The following is a 26,068-nucleotide window of genomic DNA, read 5'->3' as shown; positions in this document are numbered from 1 at the left end:
TGTTGGAGAAGTTCAAAGAAGTTTAGAGAACGTCGGAGAATGTCAATGAAGGTCAGAGATAGGCATAGAAGGTGGGAGAAGGGCAAAGAACTTGGGAGAAGGTCAATGAAGGTCGGAGAAGGTCAATGAAGGTCAGAGAAGGTCAATGAAGGTCGGAGAAGGTCAAAGAAGGTCAGAGAAGATTGGAGAAGTTTAGAGAAGGGAAAAGAAGGTTGGAGAAGTTCAGAGAAGGTCTGAGACAGTCAAAGAAGGTCAGAGAAGGTCAGAGAAATTTGGAGAAGTATAAAGACATTCAGACAATTTCTGAGAAGGTCAGAGAAGGTCGGAGAAGGTCAAAGGTGGTTGGAGAGGTCGGAGAAGTTCGGAGAAGGTCAAAGAAGGTCTGACAAGATCAAAGAAGATCGGAGAAGGTCAAAGAACATCGGAGAATGTCGGAGAAGTTCAAAGAAGGTTGGAGAATGTCAAAAGAGGTTGGAGAAGGGCGGAGAATTTCGCAGAAGTACGGAAAAGGTCGAAGAAGTTCAGAGGTGTTCAAAGAATGTCGGAGACTGTGAAAGAAGTTCGAAGAAGGCGGTAGGAAGTCAAAGACGTTCAGAGAATATCAAACAAAGTCGGAGAAGGTCAAAGAAGTTCGGAGAAGGTCGGAGAAGGAAGGAGAAGGTCAAAGAAGGTCGGAGAAGATCTGAGAAGGTCAAAGAATGTCAGAGAAGGTAAAGGAAGGTTGGAAAAGGTCAAAGAAGTTCAGAGAATGTCAAAGAAGTCGGAGAAGATCAGATAAGGTCGGAGAAGAACGTAGAAGGACAGAGAAGGTCGGAGAAGGTAAAAGAATCTCAGAGAAGGTTGTAGAATTCAGAGAAGTTCAAAATAGATCAGATAATATCGGAGAAGCTCGGAGAAAGTCAAAGAAGGTCAGAGAAGGGCAAAAACGGGAGGAGAAGGGCAAAGACCAGTGGAAAAAGGAGGAGAATATCGGAGAAGGGCAAGGGGGGGCGGAGAAGGGCAAAGGGGGGCGGAGAAGGACAAAGAAAGGCAGAGAAGGGCAAAGAAGGGCAGAGAAGGGCAAAGACGGTTGGAGAAGGGCAAAGATGAGCGAAGAAGGGCGGAGAATATCGGAGAAGGGCAAAGATGGATGGAGAAGGGTGGAGAATATCGGACAAGTGCAAAGATGGGTAAAGACGGGCGGAGATGGGTAAAGATGAGTGGAGAAGGGTGGAGAATATCGGAGAAGGGCAAAGAAGTTCGAAGTCGGGCGGAGAAGTTCAAAGTCATGCGGAGAAGATCAAAAATGAGCGGAGAAGGGCGGAGAATATCGGAGAAGGGCAAAGACAGGCGGAGAAGAGCAAAGACGGGGGAGAAGGGCAATGACTGGTGGAGAAGAGAAAAGAAATGTGGAGAACGGCAAAGACAGGTGGAGAAGGGCGGAGAATATCAGAGAAGTGCAAAGAAGGGCAAAGACGGGCAGAGAATATCGGAGAAGTGCAAAGAAGGGCAAGGACGGGCAGTGAAGGGCAAGGACGGGCGGAGAAGGGCAGGGAATACCAGAGAAGAGCAAAAATGGGCAAAGATAAGAAGAGAAGGGCAAAGAAGGGCGGAGAAGGGCAAAGAAGGGCGGAGAAGGGCAAAGTAAGGTGGAGAAGGGCAAAAACGGGTGGAGAAGTGTGGAGAATATCGGAGAAGGGCAAAGATGGGCGGAGAAGGGCAAAGATGGGCGGAGAAGGGCAAAGATGGGCGGAGAAGGGCATAGAATATCGGAAAAGTGCAAAGATGGGTAAAGACAAGGGGAGAAGGGCAAAGATGGGCGGAGAAGGGCAAAGATGGGCGGAGAAGGGCAAAGACGGGCGGAGAAGGGCATAGAATATCGGAAAAGTGCAAAGATGGGTAAAGACAAGGGGAGAAGGGAAAAGATGGGCGGAGAAGGGCAGAGAATATCGGAGAAGTGCAAAGATGGGCAAAGAAGGGCGGGGAAAGGCAAAGAAGGGCGGAGAAGGGCAAAGACGGGCAGAGAAGGGCAAAGACGGGCGGAGAAGGGCAAAGACGGATGGAGAAGTGCAAAGAGGGGGGAAAAGGGCAGAGAATATTGGAGAAGTTCAAAGATGGGCAAAGACAAGGGGAGAAGGGCAAAGACGGGCAGAGAAGGGCGGAGAATATCGAAGGAGTGCAAAGAAGAGCAAAGATAGGCGGTGAAGGGCAAAGATAGGCGGTGAAGGGCAAAGATAGGCGGCGAAGGGCAAAGATAGGCGGCGAAGGTAAAAAACGGGAGGAGAAGGACGGAGAATATCGGAGAAGGGCAAAGATGTGCGGCGAAGGGCAAAGACAGGCGGCGAAGGGCAAAGTCGAGCGGAGAAGGACAAAAATGAGTGGAGAAGGGCGGACATTATCGTAGAAGGGCAAAGATGGGCGGAGAAAAGCAAAGACTGCCAGAGAAGGCAAAGACAGGCAGAGAAGGGCAAAGACGGGGGAGAAGAGCAATGACTGGTGGAGAAGAGAAAAGAACTTTGGAGAACAGTGAAGACAGGTGGAGAAGGGCGGAGAATATCGGAGAAGTGCAAAGAAGGGCAAAGAAGGTTGGAGAAGGGCAAAGAAGTTTGGAGAAGGGCAAAGACAGGTGGAGAAGGGTGGAGAATATCGGAGAAGTGCAAAGAAGGGCAACGAAGGCAGGAGAAGGGCAACGAAGGCAGGAGAAGGGCAACGAAGGCAGGAGAAGGGCAACGAAGGCAGGAGAAGGGCAACGAAGGCAGGAGAAGGGCAACGAAGGCAGGAGAAGGGCAACGAAGGCAGGAGAAGGGCAACGATGGCAGGAGAAGGGCAACGATGGCAGGAGAAGGGCAACGATGGCAGGAGAAGGGCAACGATGGCAGGAGAAGGGCAACGATGGCAGGAGAAGGGCAACGATGGCAGGAGAAGGGCAACGATGGCAGGAGAAGGGCAACGATGGCAGGAGAAGGGCAACGATGGCAGGAGAAGGGCAACGATGGCAGGAGAAGGGCAACGATGGCAGGAGAAGGGCAACGATGGCAGGAGAAGGACAGAGAATATCAAAGAAGGGCAAAGACGGGCGGGGAAGGGCAAAGACGGGCGGGGAAGGGCAAAGACGGGCGGGGAAGGGCAAAGACGGGCGGGGAAGGGCAAAGAAAAGCGGGGAAGGGCAAAGTAAGGCAGAGAAGGGCAAAAAAGTTTGGAGAAGTGCGGAGAATATCGGAGAAGGGCAAAGACAGGCGGCGAAGGGCAAAGACAGGCGGAGAAGTGCCGAGAATATCGGAGAAGTGCAAAGATGGGCAAAGACAAGGGGAGAAGGGCAAAAAAGTTTGGAGAAGGGCAAAGAAGGTTAGAGAAGGGCAAAGACGGGTGGAGAAGGGCAAAGATGGGAGGAGAAGGGCAAAGACGGGCAGAGAAGGGCAAAGATGGGAGGAGAAGGGCGGAGAATATCAGAGAAGTGCAAAGAAGGTCAAAGACGGGCGGAGGAGGGCAAAGACAGGGGAGAAGTACAATGACTGCTAGAGAAGAGCAAAGAACTGCGAAGAACGGCAAAGACAGGTGGAGACGGGTGGAGAAGGGCAAAGACGGGTGGAGAAGGGCAAAGACGGGTGGAGAAGGGCAAAGACGGGTGGAGAAGGGCAAAGACGGGTGGAGAAATGCAAAGATGGGAGGAGAAGGATGGAGAATATCAAAGAAGGGCAAAGACGGGCGGAGAAAGGCAAAGACGGGCAGAGAAAGGCAAAGACGGGCGGAGAAAGGCAAAGACGGGCGGAGAATGGCAATGACGAGCGGAGAAGGGCGGAGAATATCGGAGAAGGGCAAAGGCGGGCGGAGAAGTGTAGAGTATATCGGACAAGTGCAAAGATGGGCAAAGGCGGGCGGACAAGGGCAAAGACGGGCGGACAAGAGCAAAGATGGGCGGACAAGAGCAAAGATGAGCGGAGATGGGCGGAGAATATCGCAGAAGTGCAAAGAAGGGCAAAGACGGGCGGAGATGGGCAAAGACGGGCGGAGATGGGCAAAGACGGGCGGAGATGGGCAAAGACGGGCGGAGATGGGCAATGAGTGGTGGAGAAGAGCAAAGAACTGTGGAGAACGGCAAAGAGAGGTGGAGAAAGGCAGAGAATATCAGAGAAGTGCAAAGAATTGCAAAGACGGGCGGAGAATTGCAAAGACGGGCGGAGAATTGCAAAGACGGGCGGAGAATTGCAAAGACGGTCGGTGAAGTGCGGAGAGTACTGGAGAAGGGCAAAGATGGTTGGACAGGGGCAAAGACAGGTTGAGAAGGGCAAAGACGGGCAGAGAAGTGCGGAGAATACCAGAGAAGGGCAAAGACGGGCGGAGAAGGGCAAAGACGGGCGGAGAAGGGCACAGTCGGGCGGAGAAGTGCAAACAACTGCAGAGAATGCAAAGACGGGCAGAGAAGCGCAAAGTTGGTCGGAGGAGACACAAGAGATGCGTAGAAAGGCAAAGACGGGCAGAGAAGTGCAAAGACGAGCAAAGACATGCGGAGAAGGGCAAAGACATGCGGAGAAGGGCAAAGACGGGCTCACAAGTGCAAAGACCAGGGGAGAAGCGCAAAGACGGGCGGAGAAGCGCAAAGACGGGCGGAGAAGCGCAAAGACGGGCAGACAATTACAAAGGCGGGCAGAAAACGGCAAAGAAGTGCGGACAAGGGAAAAGATGAGCGGAGAAGGGCTAAAAGGGTCTGACAAGGGCAAAAACAGGCGGACAAGAACAAAGACGGGGGAGAAGGGCAAAGTTGGGCGGAGAAGGGCAATAACGGGTGGACAAGGGAAAATATTGCTGGACAAGGGCAAAGAGGGTCGGACAAGGGCATAGACGGGCGGACAAGGGCATAGACGGGCGGAGAAGAGCATAGACGGGCGGAGAAGGGCAAAGACGGGCGGAGAAGGGCAAAGACGGGCGGAGAAGGGCAAAGACGGGCGGAGAAGGGCAAAGACGGGCGGAGAAGGGCAAAGACGGGCGGAGAAGGGCAAAGACGGGCGGAGAAGGGCAAAGACGGGCGGAGAAGGGCAAAGACGGGCGGAGAAGGGCAAAGACGGGCAGAGAAGGGCAAAGACGGGCAGAGAAGGGCAAAGACAGTGGGAGAAGTGAAAAGACGGTCAGAGAAGTGCAGAGAGTACCAGAGAAGTGCAAAGACGGACGGACAAGGGCAAAGACAAGTTGAGAAGGGCAAAGATGGGCAGAGAAGTGCAGAGAATACCAGAGAACTGCAAAGACAGGTGGAGAAGCGCAAAGACTGGCGGAGAAATGCTAAGACGTGCGGAAAAGGGCAAAGACGTGCGGAAAAGGGCAAAGACGTGCGGAAAAGGGCAAAGACGTGCGGAAAAGGGCAAAGACGTGCGGAAAAGGGCAAAGACGGGCGGAAAAGGGCAAAGACGGGCGGAAAAGGGCAAAGACGGGCGGAAAAGGGCAAAGACGGGCGGAAAAGGGCAAAGACGGGCGGAAAAGGGCAAAGACGGGCGGAAAAGGGCAAAGACGGGCGGAAAAGGGCAAAGACGGGTGGAGAAGTGCAAAGACGGGTGGAGAATTGCGGAGAGTACCGGAGAATGGCAAAGATGGGTGGAGAAATGCAAAGTCGGTCAGAGAAAGGCAAAGAAGTGCTGAGAGAGGCAAAGACGGGCGGAGAAGGGCAAAGACAGGTGGAGTAGGGTAAAGACGGACGGAGAAGGGCAAAGAAAGGCTGACAAGGGCAAAGACGGGCGGAGAATTGTGGAGAGCATTGGAGAAGGGCAAAGACGGGCGGAGAATGGCAATGTCGGGCAAAGAAAGGCAGACGAACAGACGACACAGATGTTATAAATGACAATGAGGTCAAAATAGAAACAGAAGACACAGAGGACGTTGACGACACATACAACAAGACATTATAAATGAAAATGATGTGACAATATACACAGACGACACAAACGACACAGACAACACAGACAACAAAGACGACACAGTCATTATTTATGACAATGATGTCGCAATAGACACTGATGACGCAGACGACACAGACGACAAAGACATTATAAATGAAAATGATGTCACAATAGACACAGACGAGAGACAAAGCAGAAGACAAAGACGACACAGAAATTATAATGACAATGATGTCACAATAGACGCAGAAAACACAGATGACACAGACGACACAGATGACACAGACATTATAAATGACAATGATGACACAATAGACACAGACGAGATACACATTATAAATGACAATGATGTCAGAATGGACACAGACGACACAGATGACACAGACTTTATAATTGACAATGATGTCACAACAGACAGAGAAGACACAGACATTATAAGTGACAATATCACAATAGACACAGACGAGAGACTACATAGACGACACAGAAGACAGAGATATTATAAATGACAGTGATGTCACAATAGACACAGATGACACAGACAACACACATTATAAATGACAATGTCACTGCAGACGACACAGACGACAAAGACATAAAAACTACAATGTTGTAACAATAGACCCAGAAGACACAGACATTATAAATGAAAAATATCTCACAATAGACACAGATGACACAGACGACAGATGCGACACAAACGAATGACATTAGAAATTACAATGATGTCACAATAGACACAGACGACACAGACAACACAGAGGAAAGACGACTTATGCAACAAAGGCATTATAAATGATAATGATGTCACAATAGACACAGACAACAAAGACCACACAGACATTATAAACTACAAAGATGTCACAATAGACACAGATGACACAGATGATACAGAAGACAAAAACATTATAAATGACAGTGATTTCACAATAGAAACAGATGACAAAGACGACACAGACCTTATAAATCACAATGATTACACAGACGACAGAGACTTTAAAAATTGAAATTATGTCACAATAAACACAGACAACATAGACGACAAAGACATTATAAATGACAATGATGTCACAAAACACAGACAACACAGACTTTATAAATGAAAATGATTACACAGACGACACAGACAATATAAATGACAATGATGTCAGAATAGACACAGATGACACAGACGACAGAGTCATTACAAATGACAGTGATGTCAAAATAGACACAGATGAGAACGACTACACAGACTTTATAAATGAAAATTATGTCACAATAGACACAGACGACATAGAAGACACAGATATTATAAATGACAAGGATGTCACAATAGACACAGACGACAACGACTACACAGATTTTATAAATGAAAATTATGTCACAATAGACACAGACGACATAGATGACACAGATATAAATGACAATGATGTCACAATAGACACAGACGACACAGACTGTATAAATGGCAATGATGTTATAATAGACACAGACGACACACACGACACAGACGACACAAGCATTATAAATGACAACGATAGCAAAATAGACACAGATGACACAGACATTATCAATGACAATAATGTCACAATAGACACACACAACACAGAGAATACCAATGACAATGATTTCACAATAGACACAGAGGTCACAGACGACCAAGACTTTAACAGAGGACACAGAAGACAACAACATTATAATTGAAAAAGACAGCACAATAGAAAAAGACGACACAGACGACCCAGAAGACACAGACTTTATAAATGATTATGATGTCAAAATAGACACAGATGACACACACATTATGAATGAAAATGTTTTCACAATAGACACAGATGACTCAGATGACACGGACGACACAGACATTATAAATGACACTGATGTCACCAGAGACACAGACGACAGAGATGACACAGATGAAAAAATACATTATAAATATCAATGATATCACAAAAGATACAGACGACACAGATGACACAGATATTATTAATGACATCGATGTCACAATAGACACAGATGACTCAGACAACACAGACATTATGAATGAAAATGACATCACAAGAGACACAGACGACAAAGACATTATAAATGACAATGATGTGACAATATACACAGATGACACAGACAAGACAGACTTTGTAAATGACAGTGATTTCACAATAGGCACAGAAATAACAGACGACACAGACGACAGAGATGTTAAATGGCAATGATGTCACAATAAACAGAGATGACACGGATGACACAGTATAAATGAAAATGATATCACAGATGACACAGACGACACAGACATTATAAATAACATTGATGTCACAATAGACAAAGACGACACAGACAACACAGACATTATAAATGAAAATGATGTCACAATAGACACAAACGACACAGACGACAAGGTATTAGACATGACAATGATATGACAATAGGCACAGACGACACAGACTACCCAGACATGATAAATTACAATCATTTCATAAAAGACACAGACGACACAGAACACACAGACATTAAAAATGACAATGATGTCACAGTAGACAAAGATGACACAGACATTATACATGAAAATTATTTCAAAATACACACAGACGACACAGAAGACACCCATTATAAATGAAAATGTTGTCACAATATAAAGAGACGACACAGACATAAATGACAATGCTATAACAATAGACACAGACGACAGAGACGACATAGACAATATATATGACTATTATGTTACCATAAACACTGACGACACAGATGACAGAAATGACACAGACAACTAAGACATTATAAATATCAATGATGTCAAACTAGACACAGACGACACTGAAGACAGACATTATAAATGACAATGAATTCACAATAGACAGAGAGGACACAGACGACAGAGACGACACAGAAAATATAAATTACAATGGTTTCTCAATAGACACAGACGACACATCCATTATAAATAATAATTATGTCACAATAGAAAAGACGACACAGAAGACACTAATATTATAAAGGACAATGATGTCAAAATACACTTAGATGACAGAGACGACATATACGACACAGACGACGCAGACTTTATAAATGATAGTGATGTCACAAGAGACTCAGACGACACAGACATTATAACTGACAATGATTTCACAATAGACACAGACAGCACATCCATTATAAATGACAATGATGTCACAATAGACACAGACGACAAAGACAATATAAATGACAAAGATGTCACAATAGACACAGATGACACAGACCACACAGACATTATAAATGACTATGATGTCAAAATAGACACAGACGACAGACGACACAGACATTATAAAAAACAATGATGACAGAAGAGAAACAGACAACACTGTCGACAGAAATTATAAACGAAAATGACGTCACAATAGACACAATAGACACAGACGACACTGACATTATAAATGACACTGATTTTACAATAGACACAGACAACACAGACGACACTGAAATTATAAATGACAATGATGTCACAATAGAAATAGAAGACAGACGACACTATTATAAATGACAATATCGCAGTCGACACAGGCGACAGACGTTAAAAATGACAATCATATCACAATAGACACAGATGACACAGACGACACAGACATTATAAATCACAATGATGTCGCAGTCGACACAGACAACACAGCTGACACAGACATTATAAATGGCAATGTTGTCAATCTAGACACTGACGACAGAAGACGCAGACACTATAAATGAAAATGATGTTACAATAGACAAAGACGACACAGAGGACAGAGACGAAACGGAAAATATAAATGACAACGACGTAACAATAGACACGGACGACACAGACGACACAGACATTATAAATGATGATCATGTAACAATAGACACAGAAGACACAGACGACACAGACTTTATGAATGACAATGATGTCATAATATACGAAGACGACACCGAAGACATCGACATTACAAATGACAATCATGTCACAATAGACACAGAAGACAGAGACATTATAAATGAGAGTGATGTTACAATAGACACAGGCGACACAGACATTATAAATGAAAATGATGACAAAATAGACATAGACGACACACACGGCACAGACTTTATAAATGACAGAGATGTCACCATAGATAGAGATGACACAGAAGACACAGACGACACAGACATTATTAATGACAATGATGTCATAATAAACACAGACGACACAGACGAGAGAGACGACGCAGACGACACAGACGACACAGAAATTATAAATGAGCATTATGTCACAACAGACACAGAAGACCGAAACGACACGGTGGACACGGACATTATACTGACAATGATGTCACAATAGACAGATGACACAGACACAGTAAATGACAATCATATCACAATAGACACAGACGACACAGAAATAATAAATGAAAATTATGTCACTATAGAACAGACAACACAGATGACACAGACGACACAGATATTATTAAAGACAAAGATAACACAAAAGATATAGATGACACAGACAATACAGACAACACAGACATTATAAAAGTCAATGAAGTCACTATAGAAATAGACGGCACAGATGACACAGACATTATAAATAATAATGAAGTCAAAATAGACTCAGAAGACACAGACATTATTAATGACAATGATGTCACAATAAACACAGACGACACAGATATTATAAATGAAAATGATACCACAATAGACACAGACAACACAGATGACACAGACGACAGAGACATTATAAATAACAGTCATGTCACAAAAGACACAGACGAGACAGATGAAACAGACACCATAAAAGACAATGATGTCACAATAAACAAAGACGACACAGACTTTATAAATGACAATGATGTAACAATAGCCACAGATGACAAAGACGACACAGACATTATAAATGAAAATGATGTCAAAATAAACTCAGAAGACACAGACATTATAAATGACAATGATGTCAAAATAGACGCAGATGACACAGACAACACAGACATTATAAATGAAATTGATGTCACAAGAGACAAAGACAACAGAGACGGCACTGTTACTATAAGTGAAAATGATGTCAAAATAGACACAGACGACACAGATGACACAGACTTCATAAATGATAATGATGTCACAATAGACACAGACGACAGAGATGACACAGACATTATAAATGACACTGATGTCACCATAGACACAGACGACAGAGACAACACAGATGACACAGACATGTTAATTAAAAGTGATACCACAATAGATACATATGACAGATGACACAGAAGACATAGAGGAAACAGACGACACAGACGACACAGACGTTATAAATGACAATGAGGTCAAAATAGAAACAGAAGACACAGAGGATGTTGACGACACATACAACAAGACATTATAAATGAAAATGATGTGACAATATACACAGACGACACAAACGACACAGACAACACAGACAACAAAGACGACACAGGCATTATTTATGACAATGATGTCACAATAGACACTGCTGACGCAGACGACACAGACGACAAAGACATTATAAATGAAAATGATGTCACAATAGACACAGACCACACAGACTACAGAGATGACACATAGGACACAGACGACAAAGACATGATAAAGACAATGATGTCACAATAGACACAGACGACAGATATTATAAATGACAATGATGTCAAAATAGACACTGGTGACACAATACACAGACAAAGACATTATAAATGACAATGATGTCACAATAGACACAGATGACACAGTATACACAGACGACAGAGACATAATTTATGACAAACATTTCACAATAGGAACTAACGACACAGACGACACAGACATTATAAATGAAAATGATGTCACAATAGACACAGACGAGAGACGAAACAGATAACACAGACCACACAGAAATCATTATGACAATGATGTCACAATAGACACAGACAACACAGATGACACAGACGACAAAGACATTATAAATTACAATGACGTCACAATAGACAAAGATGAAAGAGATGACAGAGACTTTATAAATGACAATGATGCCAGAATAGACACAGATGACACAGACAACTCAGAGGACAGAGACGACATATGCAAAAAAGACATTATTAAAGAAAATGATGTCACAATAGACACAGACGACACATACATTATAAATGACAATGATGTCACAATAGACACAGACAAAAGAGATAACAGAGACGACACAGACATTACAAATGGTAATGATGTAACAATAGACACAGACAAAAAAAATTTATAAATGACAACTATGTCACAATAGACACAGACGATACATTCTTTATAAATCACAATGGTGTCAGAATAGACACATGGGTCACAGACATTATATATGACAATTATGTCACAATAGATAGAGACGACACAGACGGCACATACATTATAAATGACAATGATGTCAAGATAGACAGAGACGACAGAAAACACAGACATTATAAATGAAAATTACGTCACTATAGACACAGACGACACAGACATTATAAAGGACAACGGTGCCAAAATAGGCACAGACGTCACTGACTACACAGACACTAAAATTGACAATTAAGTCACAATAGACACAGATGACACAGATATTATAAATGACAATTTTTTAACAATGAAACAGACGACATAGACATTATACATGATAATGATATCACAATAGACATAGATGACACAGACATTATAAATGCAAATGGTTTCACAGTAGACACAAACGACAAAGAAATTATAATTGACACTGCTGTCACCATAGACACAGATGACACAGACGACACAGATAATATAAATTGAAATGCTGTCACAATAGACACCGATGACACAGACACAGAAGTCACAGACATTATAAATGACATTGATGTCACAATGGACACAGACAACATAGACAACACAGACATTATAAATGACAATGATGTCAAAATAGACACAGACGACAGAGACGACACAGACATTATAAATCAAAATGATGTCACAATATACAGAGATGACACAGACGACAGACATTAAAATGACAATGATGTCACAATTGACACAGATGTCACAGAGGATACAGAGCACACAGAAAACAGACGACACAGATTATAAATGACAATGATGTTCAAAATATACATGGATGACACAGGCGACACAGACATTATAAATGACAATGATGTCACAATAGACAAAGATGACACAGACGACACAGGCATTATAAATTACAAAATGTCACAATACACACAGACGTCACAAACGACACAGATATTAAAAATGACAATGATGTCACAATAGACACAGATTACAAAGACGACACAGACCTTATAAATCACAATGATTACACAGACGACACAGACGACAAAGACATTATAAATGAAAATGATATCACAATAGACACAGACGACAGAGACATTATAAATAACAGTCATGTCAAAAAAAAGACACAGACGAGACAGATGAAACAGACACCATAAAAGACAATGATATCACAATAAACAAAGACGACACAGTCGACACAGACTTTATAAATGACAATGATGTAACAATAGCCACAGACGACAAAGACGACACAGACATTATAAATGAAAATGATGTCAAAATAAACTCAGACGACACAGACATTATAAATGACAATGATGTCAAAATAGACGCAGACGACACAGACAACACAGACATTATAAATGAAATTGATGTCACAAGAGACAAAGACAACAGAGATGACACAGACATTATAAATGACACTGATGTCACCAGAGACACAGACGACAGAGACGACACAGACATGTTAATAAACAGTGATACCACAAAAGATACAGACAACAGATGACACAGAAGACATAGAGGAAACAGACGACAGAGACGTTATAAATGAAAATGATGTCACGATAGACATAGACGACTAAGACGACACAGATGACACAGACATTATAAGTGAAAGTGATGTCACAATTGACACAGAAAACACAGAGGACAAAGAGGATACAGACGACACAGATATTAAAAATGACAATGGTATCACAATAGACACAGATGACACAGATTACACAGTCATTATATATTACACTTAAGTCAAAACAGACAGAGACAACCAAGATATTTAAAAAGACAATAATGTCACAATATACACAGACGACACGGATATTATAAATGTCAAAGATGTCATAATAGACACCGACGACACAGACGACAGAGATATTATTATTGACAATGATGCCACAATAGACACAGACGACGCAGATGACACAGGCATTATAAATGTCTATGATGTCATAACAGACACAGAAACACAGACGACACAGACATTATAAATAACGAAGATGTCACAATAGACACAGACAACAGAGACTTTTTAAATGACAATAATGCCTCAATGTACACAGACGACACAGAAGAAAAAGACATTATAAGTGACAATGATGTCACAATAGACACAACAGACACAGACGACACAGACATTATAAATGAAAATTATGTCACAATAGACACAGACGATACAGTTGACACAGACATTATAAATGAAAATGATGTTCTAAGAGACACAGATGACACAGACATTATAAATGACAATGATGTCACAATAGACATAGACGACATAGACGACATTGTTAATGACAATGATGTCACATGAGACACAGACGATACATATCCTATAAATGACAATGATGTCACAGGAGAAACAGATGACACGGACTTTATAAATTACAATGATGTTACAATAGACACAGATGACAGTCATTATAAAAGAAAATGATGTCACAATAGATAGAGATGACACAGAATACAAAGATGACAGAGACCTCAGACACTATAAATGGCAATGATGTCACAATAGACACAGACTACACAGACTTTATAAATTACAATGATGTCATAATAGACACAGACAACACAGACCACACAGACATTATAAATGACAATGATGTTACATTAGAAACAGATGACACAGACATTAAAAATGACAATCATATCAGAATAGACACAGACGACACAGACATTATAAAAGAGAATGATTCCAAAAAAGACAACGACACAGACTACACAGACGACACAGACATTATAAATGACAACGATGTCACAATAGAAAAAGATGACACATATGACAAAGACCTTATAAATGACAGTGATGTCACAATAGACACAGACGACACAGACATTATAAATGACAATGATGTCACAATAGACACAGACAACACAGACCACACAGATATAATAAATGACAATGAAGTTCAGAATATATACAGACGACACAGGTGACACAGACATTATAAATGACACTGATGTCACTATAGACACAGATGACGCAAACATAAATGACAATGATATCACAAAAGACACAGACGACACATACGACAATGACGATAGAGAGGACACAGAAGACACAGACAATGTAAATGACAATGATGTCTCAAAAGACAAGGACGACACAGGCGACAAAGACATTATAAATGACAATGATTTCACAAAAGACACATACAACACAGTCATTATAAATGACAATGATGTCACAATATAAATAGATGACACAAATGACAGATATTATAAATGACAATAATGCCAAAATAGACACAGACATCACAGAAGACATAGGCATCATAAAACAAAAAAAGTCACAATAGACACAGACGACACAGACATTAAAAATGACAATGATGTCACAATTGACACAGAAGACACCGACATTATATACGACAATGATGTCACGCTAGACACAGAAGAAACAGACATTAAAAATGACAATGATGACACAATATACAGAGATGACACAGATGACAAAGACATTAAAAAAGACGAAGTTGTCACATTACAACGAAGACACAGATGAAACAGATATTATATATGACAATGATGTCACAATATACACAGAAAACGCAGACGACACAGACATTATAAATTATATCGATGTCACAATAGATGCAGACAAGAGACAAGACAGAAGACACTGACATTATTATGACAATGATGTCACAATAGACACAGACAACACAGACGACACAGACAATATAATTGACAATGATGTCACCATAGACACAGAAGAAAAAGACGACACAGACGACACAGACTCCACAGACATAAAAAATGACATTGATGTCACAATTGACACAGATGAAACAGATATTATAGATGACAATTATGTCACAATAAACAAAGGTGACACAGACGACACAGAAGACACAAATTATAAATGAGAAGGATTGAACAATAGACACAGAAACACAGACGACACAGACATTATAAATGACAAAGATGTCACAATAGACACAGATGAAACGACGACACAAGCATTATAAACGACAATGGTGTAACAATAGACACAGACAACACAGACGACATAGAGGACACAGACATATAATACAATGATGTTGCAATAATCACAGATGACACAGACAACACAGACATTATTAATCAAATTAATTCCAATAGACATAGACGATAGAGACGACACGGATGACACAGACATTATAAATTAAAATGATGTCACAATAGATGCAGATGACACAGACGACACAGACATTATAAATTACAATGATGTCAAAATAGACTCAGACGACACAGACATCACAGACAACACAGACAGTATAAATTACAAAGATGTCACAATAGACACAAACAACCCAGACAACAACAACGATAGAGATGACACAGATGAAACAGACATTAAAAATCACAATGAAGTCACAGTAGACACAGACGACACAGACATTATAAATGACAATGATGTCACAATTGACACAGACATCACAGAGGATACAGACCACACAGAAGACAGATGACACAGATATTATAAATGACAATGATGTTCACAATATACACAGATGACACAGACGACACAGGCATTATAAATTACAAAGATGTCACAATACACACGGACGACACAAATGACACAGACATAAGTGACAATGATGTCACAATAGACACAGACAACAAAGACGACACAGACATTATAAATGAAAATGATTACACAGATGACAGACATTATAAATCAAAATGATGTCACAACATACAAAGATGACACAGACGACAGACATTAAAATGACAATGGTGTCAAAATTGACACAGACGTCACAGAGGATACAGAGCACACAGAAAACAGACGACACAGATATTATAAATGTCAATGATGTTCACAATATACACAGATGACACAGGCGACACAGACATTATAAATGACAACCATGTCACAATAGACACAGATGACACAGACGACACAGGCATTATAAATTACAAAGATGTCACAATACTCACAGATGACACAAACGACACAGACTTTATAAATGACAATGATTACACAGACGACACAGACATTATAAATGACAATGATGTCACAACATACACAGATGACACAGACTACACAGACATTGAAATGACAATGATGTCACAAAAGCCACAGACGACAGAGACTTTATGAATTAAAATTATGTCACAATAAACACAGACGACAGATGACAAAGACATTATAAATTACAATGATGTAACAAAACACAGACAACACAGACTTTGTAAATGAAAATGATTACACAGACGACACAGACAATATAAATGAAAATGATGTTACAGTTGACACAGATGACAAAGACGACACAGACTTCATAAATGACAATGATATCACCATAAACACAGATGCCAGAGATGACACAGAAGTTCAAAGATGACACAGACGACACAGACATAAAAAATGACAATTATATCAAAATAGACCAGACGACACAGACACTATAAATGACAATGATGTCACAATAGACTCAGATGACACAGACATTATAAATGACAATGATGTCAAAATAGAAACAGACAACACAGACATTATAAATTACAGTTATATCAGAATAGACACAGAAGACACAGATGACATAGATGACACAGAGAACACAGATATTATAAATGACAAAGATGTCACAAAAGACACAGACGACACAGACATTATAAGTGACATTTATGTAACAATACACACAGACGATACAGATGACACAGGCATTATAAATGACAATGATCATAGAATCATAGAATAACCAGGTTGGAAGAGACCCACCGGATCATCGAGTCCAACCATTCCTATCAAACACTATACCATGCCTCTTAGCACCTCGTCCACCCGTGCCCTAAACACCTCCAGGGAAGGTGACTCAACCACCTCCCTGGGCAGCCTCTGCCAGGGACCAATGACCCTTTCTGTGAAGAACTTTTTCCTAATGCCCAGCTTAAATCTCCCCTGGCTGAGCTTGAGGCCATTCCCTCTTGTCCTGTCCCCTGTCACTTGGAAGAAGAGACCAGCACCCTCCTCTCTACAACCTCCTTTCAGGTAGTTGGAGAGAGCAATGAGGCCTCCCCTCAGCGTCCTCTTCTCCAGGCTAAACAACCCCAGCTCTTTCAGCCGCTCCTCGTAAGACCTGCTCTCCAGCCCCCTCACCAGCTTTGTTGCTTTTCTCTGGACTCACTCCAAAGCCTCAACCCCCTTCTTGTGGTGAGGGGCCCAGAACTGAACACAGGATTCGAGGAGCGGTCTCACCAGTGCCGACTACAGAGGGAGAACCTCCTCCCTGGACCTGCTGGTTACGCTGTTTCTGATACAAGCCAAGATGTCACTGGCCTCCAGCTGGATTTCACACCATTTACCACCACTCTCTGGGCCCGACCATCCAACCAGTTTTCCACCCAGGAGAGTGTGCGCCTGTCCAGGCCAGAGGCTGACAGTTTCTCAAGCAGAATGCTGTGAGAAACTGTGTCAAAGGCTTTACTGAAGTCCAGGAAGACCACATCCACAGCCTTTCCCTCATCCAGCAGCCGAGTCACTTTGTCATAGAAGGCAATCAGGTTAGTTTGGCAAGACCTACCTTTTGTGAACCCATGTTGACTGGACCTGATCACCCAGTTCTCTTGCATGTGCTTCATGATAGCACTCAAGATCACCTGCTCCATGACTTTCCCTGGCACTGAGGTCAGACTGACAGGCCTGGAGTTTCCTGGGTCCTCCCTGCGACCCTTCTTGTAGATGGGCACAACATCAGCCAGCCTCCAGTCCAGTGGGACTTCCCCAGTCAGCCAGGACTGTTGGAAGATGATGGAAAGAGGTTTGGCCAGCACATCTGCCAGATCCTTCAATACCCTTGGGTGAATCCCGTCCGGCCCCATAGACTTGTGGGTGTCTAGTCGGGCAAGCAAGGCTCTGACCACCTCCTCTTGGATCACGGGAGCCTCATTATGCTCCTCCAGCTCCTGGGTTTGTACACAGACGGAATGACCCTCCTTACAAATAAAGACTGAGGCAAAGAAGGCATTAAGTACCTCAGCATTTTCCTCATCCCCAGTCACTGTTGTTCCTTCTGTGTCCAATAGGGACTGTATGGTCTCCCTAGTCCTCCTTTTCTTATGTATATGTTTGTAGAAAGATATTTTGTTCTCTTTCACAGACTTGGCCAATCTGATTTCTAGCTGAGCCTTAGCCCTTCTGATTTTTTCCCTACACAATATGTCACAATAGACACAGACGACACAGAGTTTATAAATTAAAATGATATCAAAATAGACACAGACGACAAAGACATTATAAATGAAAAAGATGTCTCAATAGACACAGAAGACGCAGAAATTATAAATGACAATAACGTCACAATAGACATAGACTCAGACGACACAGACACTATAAACTACAATGATGTCACAATAGACAAAGACTAGACAGATGACACAGACAACAGATATTATAAACGACAATGATGTCACAATAGACACAGACGACACAGACGACCCAAAGGACACAGATATTATAAATGAAAATGATGTCACAATATTCATAGACGACACATACAATGCAGACATTATAAATAAAAATGATGTCACAATAGACAAAGACGACAGAGATGACACAGACAAAAGAGACATTATAAATGACAAAGATTCCACAATAGACACAGACGATAGAGACGATAGAGACGACACAGACGACAGTAATTCTAAATAAAAATGAGGCCACAGAAGACACAGAAACATTATAAATGACATTGATATCACAACAGAAACAGTTGACAGACATTATAAATGACAATGATGTTACAATAGATACAGACGACAGAGACGACATAGACTTCATAAATGGAAATGATTTCACAATAGACAAAGACGACACAGATGACACAAATGACACAAAAGACACAGATATTATAAATGACAATGATGCCACAATAGACACAGAAGACAGACTTTATAAATGCCAATGGTGTCACAACAGAAACAGAAGACAAAGACGTAATAAATGACAATTATGTTAAAAATCATACAGAAGATACAGAAGACTCAGACATTATACATGAAAATTATGTCAAAATCTAGAAGACACAGATATTATAAATTACAGTGATGTCAAAATAGACACAGACGACAGACATTCTAAATGAAAAAGATGTCACAATAGACACAGCTGACATAGACGACACAGACTTGATAAATGACAGTGATGTCACAATAGTCAAAGACGACACATATGACACAGACATTGTAAATGAAAATTATATAAAAAAAATAAAAATGATACAGATGACAGAGACATTATAAATGACAATGATGTCACAATAGAGAGTCGACACAGGCGTTATAAATGACAACGATGTCACAATAGACCAGACGACACAGACATTATAAATGACTATAATGTCACAATAGATAAAAACAACACAGACCACAGAGATACTATAAATGACAATGATGTCACAATAGACACAGGCGACACAGAAGACACAGACATTATAAATGACAGTGATGCCAAAATAGACAAAGATTACACAGACAACAAAGACGACACAGACATTATAATTGAAAATGATGTCACAACAAAGAAGACACAGACATTATAAATGACAATGACGTCTGACGGAGACCAGCTCACAGGGACGTCTTAGAGAGACTAGACGGACTACTGCTCTGGTGGCAAGTAGCAATTCTTTATTCCTCAACCAGAGTTTTTATACTCTCCTGGGAGAGCTTGTCAGTTTCTACCAAGCTTGAGTGCACTGTTTACATTACTGCTATTCTTACCGTGAGAATACAAGTTATGCAAGTTCTACAAGTGAGGGACTACGTGTCTGTTCAAGGATTCACACATTCTTCTGTTTGTGCTGGTCTTATCTTAGACCTGCAGGTGTTCTTGAAATATATTTAACTCGGGCCCTGGAATGATGAGAAACTAAGCATGTTGCCAATAGCCCTGGTAGTCCACAACCTCCCTTTCAGGAGGAGCAGCTTTGTTGTTGGCATGATACTCTGTTCCTGACCCTTTCAGGCCAGACAGAATATTGCTCTCCAGGCTCTTGGCTTTCATTATTCTGTCTTTGACCCTTTCAGGCCCCCAGAATGTCTAATAGTTCTCCTCATTCCACCCTTTCTTATTTGTTAAATTGAAAGTGGTATTGGCTTGTCTCTAATATGTTCCAATTTAATTTTTCTCAAATCTATTATTAATTGTCGGAATTGTTTTATGATAAGTCTTAGTACATATGGACAGACAAGTAGTCCCAACAAGATTACAACAGCAATTATTATCAGGCCATAAATCCCTTGTTTGAAAGATTCAAAAGACGGAAAAGCAGATTTTAAAGCATTGACAAAAGTTTCTGTCTGTTCAGCTACAGATAGATCTATCTTATGAGAATTTAACATATCTTGAATATGTTGCCTCAATTCACCCAGGTCCAAGGAAGTATTGGCATTATCCCAAATGCCTTGTAAGTGACTTTGGATTTTGTGCCATGAGAATACAGTGCAATTATATTTCACTGGAGTTACACAAATAGTACGATACTTTGCATGGCACAAAAGGGATTCTCGAGTTGCTAAGATCTGCAATTGTCTCCCCATAATATCAACAGTGTCTTTAAGCGAATTCAAACGTAGTTCAATTGTCTCATCCCAATTGACTTGATTTTGGAATGCCTTTGATATGTTTATTTATAGCTCATTGACATACGTGGCTGTTTGAATACTTGTGGTCAAAGAAATGGAGGCTACTGTTGTTACAGTAATAGCAGTAATTAAGGCTGCAATTCCTGCTATTATTAGTCCAATCATTCTCTTATGTCGGTGCATGAGTTGCTGCGTTGCCTTTTCCAATATTTCTGATCCTCTATCCGCATACCAGTTCTGCGATAGATTGACAGGTAAATACACATAATCAGGCTGCTTTTCCAATAAGAAAGAATCACTAGTGCTGTTTATGCAATTGGAAATTTGACAGTTGGTACAATTAACTGTATTATTAATAATGGTCAACATTCCACTTAGGAACGCATAAGGTTCTGGAACACAAGCCCGCATATAAAACTCAATGACATTTTGTGTCTCTCCCATTGCCCATACTGATCCTATTTGAGTCCATGTAATATTTAGTTTTTTTGCCTTAACTTTTCCCATGGCGGCAACAGCCTTCCATAAATTAGAATAGAATGTACGATTATTTTTTGTCCATATTCCAGAAACTAAATTTATTGGCCGCAATTGTTTATTAATTATATTCCAGTCACATAGAGATGTATTTGAACACGTTGTTTCATTAGCGTGACACACTCTCCAAGATGGTGCAAAATCCATCTGTGGAGGAGATAAATTTCGACATGGGGGAATATGCGGAGGGGGTACTCCAGAACCTTTACTTCCATTCGTAAGATTTGGATAATAAAAATCTAAAGCCCAATGAATCCCTGCCGACACATCAGTATCCCAATCATGCTGAACAATCACTTCTTCACACAATAATTCAGTATGATTAGTTTGAAAACACATTGGATTCCCATCTATTTTTCCAGAAAAGTTAAAGTTTGCTGAAAAGGCCATAATATGTTTATCAGAATATTGTCCCATAAATATAGTCTGATTATTGTATACAGGTATGTCCACTGGTTCTTCCCATGTGACTGGATGGATAACAGGAGGATTGGGGACAAAAGCCCAATAGGTTTCTGCCTTACATCCGTGTTGTATCAGCCATAGGGTGCTCAGCAGCATTGCTACCAACCGGATCCTCGTCTCCCAGTCTCTGCTCAACGACAGTCTTTTCATTCGTCTCCGCAGCTTTCCCATTTTTGTTTTTGGCATGTCGGACGCATCGTTCTGGAATCCACTGGGGTGAGGTTTCATCTGTTGGAAAAACACAAACATACCCTCAGACGTCACAACAGAAAAAGACGACAAAAACGACACAGACAACACAAATATTATAAATAACAATGATTTCAAAATAGACAAAGATGACACAGACATTATAAATGACAATGATGTCACAATAGACACAGACGACACAGAAATTAAAAAGAAGAATTAGGTCAAAATTGACACAGACGACACAGACAAAAATGTCATTATAAATGACAACGATATCACAATAGACACAAGCGTCTCAGATGACACCAACGACACAGATATTATTAAAGACAATGATGTCACAATACACAGACGACACAGTATAAATGGCAATGATGTCACAATAGACAAAGACGAAACAGATATTATACATGACAATGACGTCAAAATAGAAACAGACGACAGAGACAACACAAACATTATAAATGAAAATGATGTTACAAAAGACACAAACGATACAGACGATACAGACATTATAAATGAAAAAGATGTCTCAATAGACACAGACGACACAGACAATACTGACGTCACATCACTATAAATGAAATTGTTTTCACAGTAGACAGAGACGACACAGACATTATAAATGACAATGATGTCACAATAGACACAGATAACACAGATGACCCAGAAGACACAGACATTATAAAGTAAAACGATGTCACAATAGACACAGACCTTATAAATGACAATGATGTCACAATAGACACAGACGACACAGACATTATAAACGACTATGATGTCACAATAGACACAGAAGACACAGACCACAGAGATATTATATATGAAAATGATGTCAAAATAGACACAGACGACACAGACATTAAAAATGACAATGATGCCAAAATAGACAAAGATTACACAGACGACAAAGACGACATAGACATTATAATTGAAAATGATGTCATAACAAAGAAGACACAGACATTATAAATAACAATGAGGTCAAAATAGACACAGACAACAAGACGACATAGACATTAGAAATGAAAATGATGTCACAATAGACACAGACAACACAGACATTATAAATGACAGTGATGACAAAATACATACAGATGACAGACAAAACTATCATTATAAATGACAATGATATCACAATAGATACAAACAACTCACATGACACAGACATAAATGACAATGAGTTCAAAATAGACACCGACGACACAGACATTATAAATGGCAATGATGTGACAAGACACACAGATGACACACACGACACAGACATTAAAAATGACAACGGTATCACAATAGACACAGACGATAGAGACGACAGACATGACACAAAAAACAAAACACTATAAAAGACAATGATGTCGCAATAGACATTGACAGAACAGATGACAAAGTCATTATAAATTAAAATGATGTCACAATAGACATGGACGACACAGACGACACAGACATTATAAATGACAATGATGTCACAATAGACACAGACGACACAGACAGTATAAATGACAATGATGTCACAATAGACACAGACGACACAGACATTAAACATGACAATGATGTCACAATAAACAGAGACGTCACAGACATTATATATTACAAAAATTTCAAAACAGACACAGACAACAGACAACACAGACATTATGATGACAATCGTGTCAAATTATACACAGAAGACAAAGATGACAGAGACGACACAGAAGAAAGAGACATTATAAATGACAAGGATGTCACAATAGACACAGACTTCAGATGACAGAGAATACAGAGATGACACAGATATTGTAAATTAATATTATGTCAGAATAGAAACAGAGGACACAGATGACACAGACACTATAAATGACAGAGATATCACAATTGACACAGACAACGCAGACGAGACATTATAATTGACTATGATGTCACTATAGACACAGACATTATAAATAACAATGATGTCACAATAGACACAGACGACAAAGACATTTTAAATGACAACGATGTCACCATAGACAAAGATGACAGACATTACAAACGATAATGATGTCACAATAGACACAGAAGACACAGACGACAAAGACATAAATGACAATGATGTCAAAATACACACAGACGACACAGATTACACAGACATTAAAAATGATAATGATTTCATAATAGACACAGACGACACAGAAATTATAAATGAGAATGATGTCACAATAGACACAGACAACACAGATGACACAGTTTTAAAAGACAAGAGAGAAATTATAAATGACAATGATTTCAAAATAGAAACAGATGCCACAGACCACACAAAGGACACAGACAACACAGATAACACAGACGTTATAAATGAAAATGATGTCACAATAGACACAGAAGACACAGAAGACACAGAATACACAAACGATACAGACGACAGAGACATGAATGACAATTATGTTCAACATAGACAGACGATACAGAAGACAGACATTATAAATGACAAATTGACAAAATAGACGCAAACAATACAGACATTATAAATGACAATTATGTCACAATAGACAAAGACGACACAAACGACACAGACATTATTAATGAAAATGATATCACAATAGACATAGACGACACAGACATTGTAAATGACAATGATGTCACTATAGACACAGACGACAGAAACGACACAGAAGACAAAACCATTATAAATGACAATGATTTCACAGTAGACGCAGACGACACACACGACACATACATTATAAATGACAATGATGTCACAGTAGACACAGACGGCACAGACATCAGAGACAACACAGACGGTATAAATGACAATGATGTCACAATAGACACAGACAACATAGATGACACAAAAGACAGACATTATAAATGACAATTATGGCAAAATAAACACAGACGACACAGACATTATATATGACACTGATGTCACAATAAACAGAGACGACACAGATGACACAGGCATTATATATGACAATGATGTCATAATAGACAGAGACAACAGATGACACAGACGACACAGACATTATAAGTGATATTGATGTCACTATAGACACAGACGACAGACGACACAGACTTTATAAATGATAATTATGTAACAATACACTCAGACGATACAGATGACACAGACACTATAAATGACAATGATGTCACAATAGACACAGAGGACAAACATTATAAATGGCAATGCTGTAACAATAGACGCAGACGACGACGACACAGGAGTTATAAATGACAATTATGTAAAAATACACACTAACGATACAGAC

The sequence above is a fragment of the Phaenicophaeus curvirostris genome, assembly GCF_032191515.1.
Source record: "Phaenicophaeus curvirostris isolate KB17595 chromosome W unlocalized genomic scaffold, BPBGC_Pcur_1.0 scaffold_35, whole genome shotgun sequence".
NCBI classification, from domain to species: domain Eukaryota; kingdom Metazoa; phylum Chordata; class Aves; order Cuculiformes; family Cuculidae; genus Phaenicophaeus; species Phaenicophaeus curvirostris.
This window is presented reverse-complemented; position numbering follows the sequence as displayed.